The following is a 12283-nucleotide window of genomic DNA, read 5'->3' as shown; positions in this document are numbered from 1 at the left end:
TGGACCAGTGTCCTGAACTTGGCTGTCCCACCTCAGAGGCACAGCCCTGACACCCGGCTGGAACACCAAGATCCTGTCAGCCACACGGCTCGGTCAGCCATCCTGTCACGGAGTTGCCTGAAGCCCAGGCATCCTGTCGGGGGTTCCTCGCCTCAGGTTCTGGAGATACCTGAGGGTCGGCCTCCTGTCAGGGGCTTCCAGGTTAGTTGCAGTTGCCTGAGGTCCAGGCTCGGGTGTGAGTCATGTGGGGCATCGGGCGCTCGCCTTCTCTGCTCCTGCGCGCAGCATTGCGGGGTTCAGCTGGCGTCTGAGCAGGTTACGGCTTCCACCCAGGTTTACATCTGGGCCCCATGTTTATGACTTGGGGGGGTTTACATCTGAGGGTTTACTTCTGGAACCCAGTTTTACATCTGGGCCCACTTGGGGGGTTTACACAGTGGGTGTCTGTGTAAATTTGTGGTCCTCTGTTATACCCTTCAAGATAACAAATTCGAAATTTCACTTCAGTTTGATTCATAAAAATACCACAGTATTCGGTTCGGTTGCTAGAGAGCATACCATATGTACATATACAGAGTATACCTGCATATATACATATATACATAGGCATATTTATGTGCATGCACACACACAGATATAACTGAGTCCATCTAAATACATGGGCAAATAGAACATAGATTTTCCTTTTGTCCATAGATCAAATCCTTCCCCAGTCAGCCAACCTGCGGATGTGCATCTGTGCACATGTCTGTGGTCTGACTTAAAATTAGTTTGTGAAGGTTACTCTTCTTGAAGGCCAGGTTCATATCTCTCTACCTCACTGAACTTTGGCTTACTGGCCCTTGTCTCATCCAAATAGGGCTTGAAAGTAAAAACCGATGGAATTATTTACATCGTGTTCTCCATGTCCTCTTATTTTTTTTTCAGAAGTTGATTTTCAAATGAAAACTCTCATCGTAGATGGAGAGCTAACAGCCCTGCAGCACTGGGATATGGCTGGGCAGGAGAGGCAAGTGCTTTCCATAATGCTTTGAATTCTGCTGAGGTTTGCACAGACAAGCCATTTAAAAAATATGTGTGGTTGACATGGCCCTATTTAAGGTCCTGTAAAGTGCTGCACCTGGTTTAGAGTTAGGACATGTGGGTGGAGGTGTGCTCTTCCTCTGGTGAGCACCCCGTGCCCTGTGTGTGTGCCCTGTGTGTGTGCCCTGTGGTGTTGCACATGGGTAGTTCTTCTCCCACCCACCCCCAGTATTCCCTACCCAACACCCCCAAAATATGTTTTCTCTGATGTGCCTCTTCTTCCATCCTTCTCTGTACCTCCACGTGGGATCTGGTAGCTTGCTGCTGAGGCTATAATTTTTAGAACTTATGCTCTCAAGCTATGCTCTGAGGCTTGCAGACATTCTTGGGATTGTTTGGTGGAGAAAATGATCTGCTTTTCTAAATCAGCAGCCCAGATTCTTATGCTGTTACCGTTCACCAAGTCATTCTAGGCCTCGGGGATGGCTATTTCACAGTAATAGGCTGCTATTAGATTCTTCTCAATTGGGGGTTATTTTAGAAGATGAGAAGAAAGTGAGCATCAAAGAGATGAAGAATGAGGCAGCCCCAAACTGACTGACTGATTAGAACCGTCACTTACCTGCTTTTCTCTCTTCCAGATTCAGAAGTATTGCTAAGTCTTTCTTCAGAAGAGCAGATGGTGTTTTGCTGCTGTATGATGTTGCACGTGAGCAAAGCTTTCTCAGTGTATGAGAATGGGAAGATACGGTTGAGGTAAGAAGTGAAAACAGAGGAACAAAGAAGTTACACAGGAGAGTCACAGGCTGTCTTGGAAAATGCCCTTTCTCCTCTTTGTCAAAACGAACTTGATTAGAAGCCACTGATCCAGGCCATCAGGAAGAACTGGATGTGAGATGTGGGGTTCCCAGTGGCATCTGGCAGTACTGGTCTCTTCCTTAGTAGCTGGGCAAGTTCCCACAGAGCCAAGGACACTACTAAAGTGAGCTTCTGGGGAAAGAAGATAACTTCTGTGTTTTCTTATAGATCAAATCAGAACCCCATGGGCAGCGAATGAAAATTCAGGCAGCCCAAGAAGGGGCAGCAGCTCTCACAAACAAGGGGGTGATGGGGCTGGGTGTGTAGTGTGATTGGAGGTATAATCGGGCCGCCATGTGTGCTAGAGGCATAGGTGAGATACCACCTGGGTGTGAGCTTGTGCCAGGTCCAAATTCTATAGCATAGAGAACTGTGTTCTCGACCTTATTCTTTCTGGTAGTGATTTGGGTGATTTACACATCTCAAAGTACCACTGAGATAACCAGTTGGTATTTTAAACATGTGTGGTAACTATCTGTGCTTTGTTTTGCGCCAGTAAGATGGTGTCTTTCATCTGAGGAGCTTTCATATCCTTTGGTTTCATGGTAAATACTTTTTTTTTTTTTAAAGAAGATGTTGGGGATAGGAGTTTATTTATTTATTTATTTTTGCTGTGTTGGGTCTTCATTTCTGTGCGAGGGTTTCTCTAGCTGTGGCAAGCGGGGGCCACTCCCCATTGCGACGCGCGGGCCTCTCACTATCGCGGCCTCTCGTTGTGGAACACAGGCTCCAGACACGCAGGCTCAGTAGTCGTGGCTCATGGGCCTAGTTGCTCCGCGGCATGTGGGATCCTCCCAGACCAGGGCTCGAACCCGTGTCCCCTGCACTAGCAGGCAGATTCTCAACCACTGTGCCACCAGGGAAGCCCTTAAGCGAATATTTGATTCATGGCTTCCACGTGATGCCCCCTTGGATCCTGAGCAGTTCCCCACTGAACTCAATTACTTAGCACCTTAATGGGTGGGGTGTCCAGTTTTAGGGAAGGCCTTTCATTTCCTTCTCCCCTTTGCTTTTACTTCACTCTGGTACGTTCAGTTGGAGGAAAATGGTCTGAAGAGAAAGGAAGTCGAATACAGTTTCCTTGTTCCTGAGGCTCATTTCTTGATGCCGTATCAGGTGTGGCACCGAAGCGGATGAGCACCTGGATGTCTTTAGGCACCGCAAAGGGTCATTCCCCACGTCTCAGTCAGGGCTGCTGTCTCTCTTGTTCAGGATCCAGAGCAAGGGTTGTCTGCTTGTCCTCCCTTCTCATCCCGCCTGCTGAAGGGGGATGTGCCCTTGCTGATCCCTTCATTTTACAGGTAGGGAAGGTGAGGCAGAACCAGGAACAGACTTGCCTGACTTCACACAGCCAGCGAGCAGCCACGTGGTGGGCTTGGTGGGGTCTCAAGCTTAATCCTGCCTCTCACCGCTTCTGCTGTGCTCGCCAGCTCCCCTGTGAGTGTCGGGGCTGTGTGACAGCGTGCTGTGCTGATTTGGGGGCATTAATCCTAAGAGTCTGTTACTTTGAGTGATCGCTCAGTGACTCCTTACAAGAAAAGTGTTGACCTTTAGGGCCCTTGTATTTTGCTTTTGTTATAAACCATAGAGCAGTGAGTGTGGAACTTTCAGACTCCATTTTTGTCCCATTGTAGCTGAGGGAATTCTTGTGTGTTTTATACCTGGGGTAATGAAGTTGATCTGTAATCACCACTGTTTGGAGTGAAAGTGGTGGAAAATTATGTGGGCACCACAGTCGAGTAGAGTTTTGTGGTCACGCCTCTTGAGTTTTATTGGTTTGTAGAGTGGCGAGGGTGATGGAATCAGTTTGGAGCACCCTGGCCCTGGTCCTTACGAGGTCTTATTTAACCTCTCTGAATTTCAATTTTCTCACCTGGCAATGGGAGAAAGTTTGGCTCCTTTTAGAGATAGTTTGAGGTTTGAAGATATTGTGTACACATCCCGTGGCACATAAGGGGCGTTTGGAAATGGTAGCTGTTGTCGTCATCATCCTCATAACTTGTCCAATGTGTGACGTGTGCACAGTTTTTTCCTTTTCTTCATGGTAGGCTGCAGCCCATGAGAGCATTCCTATCGTGTTGGTAGGAAACAAGGCTGATGTTCATGACGCTACCGAAGCAGAGGGACAAAAACATGTCCCAGGGTACCTTGGAGAAAAACTGGCCAGGGTAAGAGTGAGAGTGGGTCCAAGCTGGAAGGGGTCTTCCACTTTTGTCACCCTTAGCTGAAGAGGTTGTTTGATGGACCTCCACTCAGTTTGATGGGTCTTCCGTCCTTATACAGGCAGAACTCCCAGTCCCCCCATGCCTGTCTGCCCCATAACTGTTAGTAATTGCACCAAGAATTAAATCCCTTAGAGAGGTAAAAGCATCACGTGATCGTTTCCCCCCACTGAGTGTCAGGGACAAAGAGGAGGCAAAATTATCCCGTCTTCCTCCTCACTCTTCCCCAGCCCTTGGAACCCTTCTCTAGTCTCGGAATTTGGGTAAAGGGAAAAGAATGGGTGTCCTATTTTGAAAACATGGGTTTGGTTCCAGAGGGTCCCTGTGCCAAGGGGCAGCAGGTGGTGCTGTGTGTCACCTGCGTGAAGGGGTGAAGGGAATTGGAAGACTTGTTCTTTTCTGTAAGGTTTGTATTCAGTTGGAATAGTGTAAAATTATTTTTGGTTATGCATTTGTATAGTGGTTGGACCCTGTTTCTGTCCAGATTGTTATTTTGGGTAATGTTTATTCTCTCGTTATTATCATTGTATCAGAAGGCTGCATGGCCCTCTTGTGACTTGTTTTACCCAAACAAGGAACCAGATGCTCCTTGGGTTAAATAAGAGGTTCTTACCATAACAGTCTGACCTGATGTTGCTATCGTTGCTTTCTGTCCTCAGCACCATGAAAGCACTGCTCTGTAGCATATACATGTTAACTTTAAAAAGAAGTTTCAAGCTCACTATTTTTTTAAAAAATATTATTTATTTATTTATTTATTTGTCTGCATCAGGTCTTCGTCGTGGCACACGGGATCTTTAGTTGCGGCACGCAGGATCTTTTAGTTGTGACATGTGGGGTCTTTAGTTGCGACTTGCAAACTCTTAGTTGTGGCATGTCGGATCTAGTTCCCTGACCAGTGATCGAAGCTGGACCCCCTGCATTGGGAGCTCGGAGTCTTCGCCACTGGACCACCAGGGAAGTCCCAACCTCACTGTTTTAAGTTGAAATTAGTACTTGTTTTAAATTTTAGAACTTTGAACCAAATATGATAAACATCAAAGCTAGGCAATGAAATACAGAAGAGATTGATTCAACACATATTTAATTGTATCCACCATGTGAAAAGCACTTATTGTGAGCTGAGCAAAGGGTAGAGAACAAAGCAGACTGTCCTTGCCCTCACGTAGTTTACTGTCTGGGGCAGATAGATATTAAACTCATGTAATCCACGTATCCCTCTAGAGGTTTCAGAATTCCTGGCTGCAGAACAGGTTTATTCCCTCTTCACGATTTCTCAGATTTCCCGAGGTTTGCTTCCTTATTATGCATCTCTTGACCTCCACCCTCCTGCGTCCTCAAAGGCAGTCTCTGTTTCACCCGATAACATCCTGGCTGTGCCAGGTAGCAGCACTACCCATTTCTACTAGAAATACATTCATGTTTGGTTTTTTTAAAGCTTTTCTGTGGATTTGGGGGCTCATGGGTAAAGGTTTCACAGTAGTCTTTGCCTGTTGTTAGGTTCTTCCCTTTCTCTCTGCTCCAGAACACCCATCACATCCTGCCCATATCCCACACAGGGCTATGTCGCCCACACCCAGCCCCACAGCACACACAGTTCTCCTTTCCTAAGGGAAATTGTCTCCAGCTTGTTAGACAAAGACACACAAAAATAACTTGGTCAATTACAGCTGTGGCAAGTGCTATACTGGGAAGATACATATGTCAAGATGTTTTATAATAGGAAAACCTAATATCGACTTTTCAGAGTTAGAAAACACTTAACTTCAAGGGAGGATTACCTAAAAATCTAGAAGGGAGGTAAAAGTCAGCCTGGTGAAGGGGGTTGGTGGTGTAGGGGATGACTTAGTAGTGGGAACAGTAGGTGCACAGGTCCTGAGGTGGGAGGGAATTTGGAGCATTGGGGAAATAGAGGGACGGCCAGGGTAACTTGAGCATTGTGAGTGAGGGAGAGTGGTGACAGGTAACACTGGGAGGTTGGCTGGGGCCACATACAAGCTAAGCCTTGTTGGCCAGGTAAGCATTTCAGTATTACTTGAGAGGGATGGGGGAAAGCATTAAAGGGTTTGAAGAAGGAGAGTGGTATGATCGATGATTGTATGCATAACCACTGGGGGGTTGAAAAATAGAGGACTAGAAAATGTCCATTGGTTTTAGTGACAGAGAGGCTGTTGAATCTTGATAGGAAAAGATGATAGGGTGAAGGGGAATGTGTGTTAGCTTTTGACCAAAAGAAGACATACTTTACTTTCTTTCTTACTTACTTACTTACTTATTTATTTATTTTTTATACAGCAGGTTCTTATTAGTTATCCATTTTATACATATTAGTGTATATATGTCAATCCAAGCCTCCCAATTCATCACATAATTTAGATGGACATTTAATTCCTGAGTGGTTACCTTAAGCTATCATTTTTCTCTCTCTCAAATTATTTGATAGAGAACACTTGGTAGCACGTGTGACTCTTGGAAATAAGAACCTTAAAACATGAAAGTTTGTATTATGGGTTTTTTTTTTGGATGCAAAATAAAAATCCTCTGACTAGGAGTTGTTCCTGGAATAACTAGGCTCAAACCTGTTTTTTTTTAAAGTATTGAAACTTTGAATTCAATTTCTTAGCTATTAGTTTTAGCACACTCAAAAGGGGAGTATTTTTATTTTATTTTATTGGTTTTAAAAGCATTCCAGGAAACCTAATTAAAGCCTTCATTTAATGGTGTATTTATATTTTTTACAGACCTATGGGGCATTATTTTATAAAACAAATGCCAAAGATGGTTCGAATATAGTGGAAGCTGTTCTCCATCTCTCTCGGTAAAGTTTGGCCTTACATTTCGAAAACTGGATGCAGGATTGAATTTTCACTTAGCTGCTGTGTGTGCCAGATTTCTTGACCATAACATGAATCTACATTGGAAAACACTGTCTTGTCTTTCAGTAGTGGTTGGAGAAACAAACATGGTTTTTATAAAAACTGATAATGCTGCTTGTTCACTGTGAACTTTGACAAAATAAGTTTACTGCCAAACAAAGGAGGTGCATCCGAGGTGTCGTTGATGTTTCTGCAAAATGTCACCACAAAGCTAATAGTTGACATGTATGAATCACTTCCAGGAACCAGATTTTAAACACAGGAGACTATTATGAATATAGCTATCTATTATGACACTTTCCAAGGTAAAGGAAAAAAAAAAAAACTCAACAAAGCAAATTGTATATCATGCCAGTTGGAAGCACTTTGTTTAAATTATTACCCAGGTAATTATTAAGCTAAGTCAATGGTGTTAACAATAAATAACATTTTGGGATGTGGATTAGAATGAAAATCGCATCATTGAAGACCCTGCATTTAACTGTACTTTAATCCCTGCAGCATTCTTAGGAAATAAGAATATTTTCTATTAGATTTATTTCTTCTGCCTAGTTTTCTGCCACAAATGAAAAGATGATTCTTTGCTGGTCTAAAGGGATTAAATATCTAAAAAAAAAGAGAGAGAGAGAAAAGAAACATGCATTAACAAAATCCAGGCCAATGATACTTTGATTGCTGACAAAGCAAAAACATAACTTAAGGCGTGTAGTTCTTTTCCTGATCATTTGTAAGTTTCTGGTTTTATAAGAATCTTAACTTTAGTACAATAAGGGGCTCTGTGCTACCTTAGCTTCAGGCAGGGGGTGCTGCATTGCTGTCCTGGATGAGCAGGAAAGGATGCTGCAGGTCAGGCCCTCCGCATGGCTGCTGGCTTCTGCCCAGCACGTTGGAGGAGTGTAGTGTCTGGAGGCTCAAAGTCTGATCTTAAATCTACCCTGAACAGCTGAAGAGTCTTGACTAAGTCCCTGTCTTCCTTTAGGCATTTCTAATCTGTACAACGAGGGTGCCAAAGAAAATGATCCCTAAGGCCCTTTCTAGTCCTGACAGTCTATGATTCTATATATAACAGCCTGGACTCCACTGAATAACATAATCACTATTTAACACTGACTTGCCTTGTGGGGTCATATTACAGTTAACTGACTCCAAAGTGCCACTGTCACACCCAGATTGCAGAATTGATTCTCTTTTTATAATCGATTCTCTATGTTACAAGGATAGGAGAGCTGGAGGCCGCTTGTGCCCTTCCCCCGTGTGCTCCTGCCAGAGAGTTGGCTCAGCCCGGCACCACCCTGTTTACAGTGTAGCTTCCACTCAGGTTTGAGTTTCTTTGGGAACACAAAACACCGGTGTGCAGAAGCGTTTGATAACAAGGTCACTTCTTGTGAACCACTTATCAAGGAGTTTTTTAAATGGTTGTTATTGTATTGTGACCTGGCTTGAGTCCTCTGAGTTCTGTTAACAATGTGTTAAATATGAAAATTAGAAATAAACAAACATGTAGAGACTTTAATTTGCTTTATACTGTGCCATCAGATTTGCTTGTCCAAGTACCCAAGTCTTAAGTGAAAATGGCATAGTTTCCACAGGTAAAACTACCATTAAAAAAAGTGTTACACACCATACACAAAAATAAACTCCAGATGGATTAAAGACCTAAATGTAAGGCCAGAAACTATCAAACTCTTAGAGGAAAACATAGGCAGAACACTCTATGACATAAATCACAGCAAGATCCTTTTTGACCCACCTCCTAGAGAGATGGAAATAAAACCAAAAATAAACACATGGTACCTAATGAAACTTAAAAGCTTTTGCACAGCAAATGAAACCATAAGCAAGATGAAAAGACAACCCTTAGAATGGGAGAAAATATTTGTAAATGAAGCAACTGACAAAGGATTAATTTCAAAAATATACAAGCAGCTCATGTAGCTCAATATCAAAAAAACAAATAACCCAATCCAAAAATGGGCAGAAGACCTAAATAGACATTTCTCAAAGGAAGGCATACAGATTGCCAACAAACACATGAAAAGATGCTCAACATCACTAACCATTAGAGAAATGCAAATCAAAACCACAATGAAGGGCTTCCCTGGTGGTGCAGTGGTTGAGAGTCTGCCTGCCGATGCGGGGGACACGGGTTCGTGCCCCGGTCCAGGAGGATCCCACATGCTGCGGAGCGGCTGGGCCCGTGAGCCATGGCCGCTGGGGCTCTGCTTCTGGAGCCTGTGCTCCACAACGGGAGAGACCACAACAGAGAGAGGCCCGCGTACGGCAAAAAAAAAAAAAAAAAAAAAAAAAAAACCCACAATGAAGTATCACCTCACACCAGTCAGAATGGCCATCATCAAAATATCTACAAACAATAAATGCTGGAGGGGGTGTGGAGAAAAGCGAACCCTCTCGTGCTGTTCGTGGGAATGTAAATTGATACAGCCACTATGGAGAACTGTATGGAGGTTCCTTAAAAAACTAAAAATAGAACTACTATATGACCCAGGAATTCCGCTACTGGGCATATACCCTGAGAAAACCATAATTCAAAAAGAAACATGTACCACAATATTCACTGCAGCAGTATTTATAATAGCTGGGACATGGAACCAACCTAAGTGTCCATCAACAGATGAATGGATAAAGAAGATGTGGCACATATATACAATGGAATGTTACTCAGCCATTAAAAAAGAAATTGGGTTATTTGTAGTGAGGTGGATGGACCTAGAGTCTGTCATACAGAGTGAAGTAAGAAAGAGAAAAACAAATACCATATGCTAACACGTATATATGGAATCTAAAAACATGGTACTGCTGAACCTAGTGGCAGGGCAGGAATTCAGTTGCAGACGTAGAGAATGGACTTGAGGACATGGGGAGAGGGAAGGGTAAACTGGGACAAAGTGAGAGAGTGGCATGGACGTATATATACTACCAAATGTAAAAAGGATAGCTAGTGGGAAGCTGCTGCATAGCACGGGGAGATCAGCTCAGTGCTTTGTGATGACCTAGAGGGGTGGGATAAGGAGGGTGGGAGGGAGAAGCAAGAGGGAGGGGATATGGGGATATATGTATACATATAGCTGATTCACTTTGTCGTACAGCAGAAACTAACACAACATTGTAAAGCAATTACACTCCAATAAAGATGTGACAAAAAATAAAGTGTTACAGCCTTTAGAATGTTATATATAATGCAAAACATGTAAGTTCTTCATCTAGATTTCATAAGATATTTCCCGGCATGGTCCCTTTCATTCCACGTCATGTCATAAAACTTGAACTAGAAGAGTTTATGGATTTGCACTGTCTGAAACAAAATTTGTTTTCAAAGGGAGGCCATCAATGTTTGCTTAACAGCCTGAACTCCTCTGCTTTTTCTTGGAAAACCTCTCAATCCCAGGAAACGTTTCTCCTAGAAATGCACTTTCCCTGTAGGGCTGATAGGAAATGCATCCCAACCATTGTCCGTTGGTAAATACATTTGCCATCACTAGAGCCACAGGCTTGAAACATTCAAGTTCAACAGGCATTCAATCGATCAACGGCCTGAAATTTGAGAAAAACACAAAAAGTTCAGGCCGATGTATCAGCGCCACTGCTGAGCCCACTGGGTGTAAACCTGTCCATAAGATGGAGTCATTCAAAATGCAGTTGTGAAGCACATGGTAGTTTTTGGTGAGGTAATTTAATTTTCCCAGCCTTAAACCTGTTTGAGTTGTATGAAATTGTCTCTTCCTGATTTCCTTAAAGTGGGATGTGCCTGCATTTTTGGCAGATTAAAGAAACTGAAGTCCAGGTGAACAGTATGGGCACCTATTTTTTTCCCTTAGTATTTGCTTTCAGGTTCAATAATATCTGCATAATTCTGAGTGCTCAGCATCAAAGCCGTGTAGGGATATCAGGGTATGTAAGATAGGCCATACAATTTAATATTAGAGAAAAAAAAGAAAACAAAATATATGACCAGGCAGCCATATGATATGTAGCTAAGAGACGCTGTTGGACCTCCCAGAAGGGAGCGATGTGAGTTGTCTTGTGAGGATGCTGTGAGTACTATACCCATTGTACAGATCAGAAAATTGGGAATTAGAATGCTTAATCAGCTTGCTCAAAGTGACACAGCTGCTAAGAGCAAAATTGGGACTTTTCATTACTCTGTATCTCTGGCTTGCCTTTTGAATGTTGGTAATCTCAGGATTCTATTCTGCACTCTCTTCCTCTTTCCTTTCTCTCTCTGCCGAATGTCTTCCACCCCCATGGTTTCTAGAACTATGTCTAGCTGATGACTTCCAATTTCTGTGTTTTTTTTTTTTTTTTTTTTTTTTGCAGTACGCAGGCCTCTCACTGTTGTGGCTTCTCCCGTTGCGGAGCACAGGCTCCAGACGCACAGGCTTAGTGGCCATAGCTCACAGGCCCAGCCGCTCCGCGGCACGTTGGATCCTCCCAGACTGGGGCACGAACCTGCGTCCCCTGCATCGGCAGGCGGTCTCCCAACCACTGCACCCCCAGGGAAGCCCCCAATTTCTGTATTTTTAATCCCCATCTTAAAAAAAAATTCCATGACCATATTCCCATCCACCAACAAATGGGAATTCCATAGGCATGACTGCCCCAACATGTCCAAATTCTAATGTGTTAATTTTTCTTTAAAATTGTTCCTCCTTCTACATTTCCTATCTCAGGAAACTACCAACCAGAAGCAGTCTTGACTCCTTCCTCTCTTTCTCCATCACCTACCTCTAGTGGGTTCTGGGGTCCTATTGATTAGGTGACCTCTCTGTAATCTTTCTTGAATCTGTCCGTATTCTCTCTCTCTCTCTCTCTCTGTTTTGCTCCAGGCCTCAGAATTTCCTACTCCAGGTAGTGCAGGAGGCACCTCAGTTTCTGCCTCAGAGTTTCTCCAGCATCAGTTCATCCCCCACCCTGTAAACAGGGTAATCTTTGTAAATAAAAATCCAATTAAGACTTTCTTTCTTGCTGTAGGTAGCTGTCCTACCTACAGCATAGAGTCCAAGCTCCTTAACAAGTGGCTAATAGTCCCTCAGAGCCCAACCTCACCTACCTTTGTTTGCATCTCTTATCTTGCTTCCCAAATGAAAGATAATCTATCTACACAGCAAACTTTGCTTCCAGTTGTGGCCAAGTTCTTTTATGCCTCTTTGCCTCATGCATGCTGTTTCCTGCACCTGGGATCTCCCTTCCTCATTACATGAAGGTGAATTCCTATCCCATCAAGAGGTCGCTCCACTGTCAAAGTCTCCCTGAAGCTCAGTCTCCACAAAGCTGCCTTCCCCTCGC

Source organism: Mesoplodon densirostris, chromosome 6 (assembly GCF_025265405.1).
Source record: "Mesoplodon densirostris isolate mMesDen1 chromosome 6, mMesDen1 primary haplotype, whole genome shotgun sequence".
Taxonomy (NCBI): domain Eukaryota; kingdom Metazoa; phylum Chordata; class Mammalia; order Artiodactyla; family Ziphiidae; genus Mesoplodon; species Mesoplodon densirostris.
Note: the sequence above shows the minus strand (reverse complement) of the source record.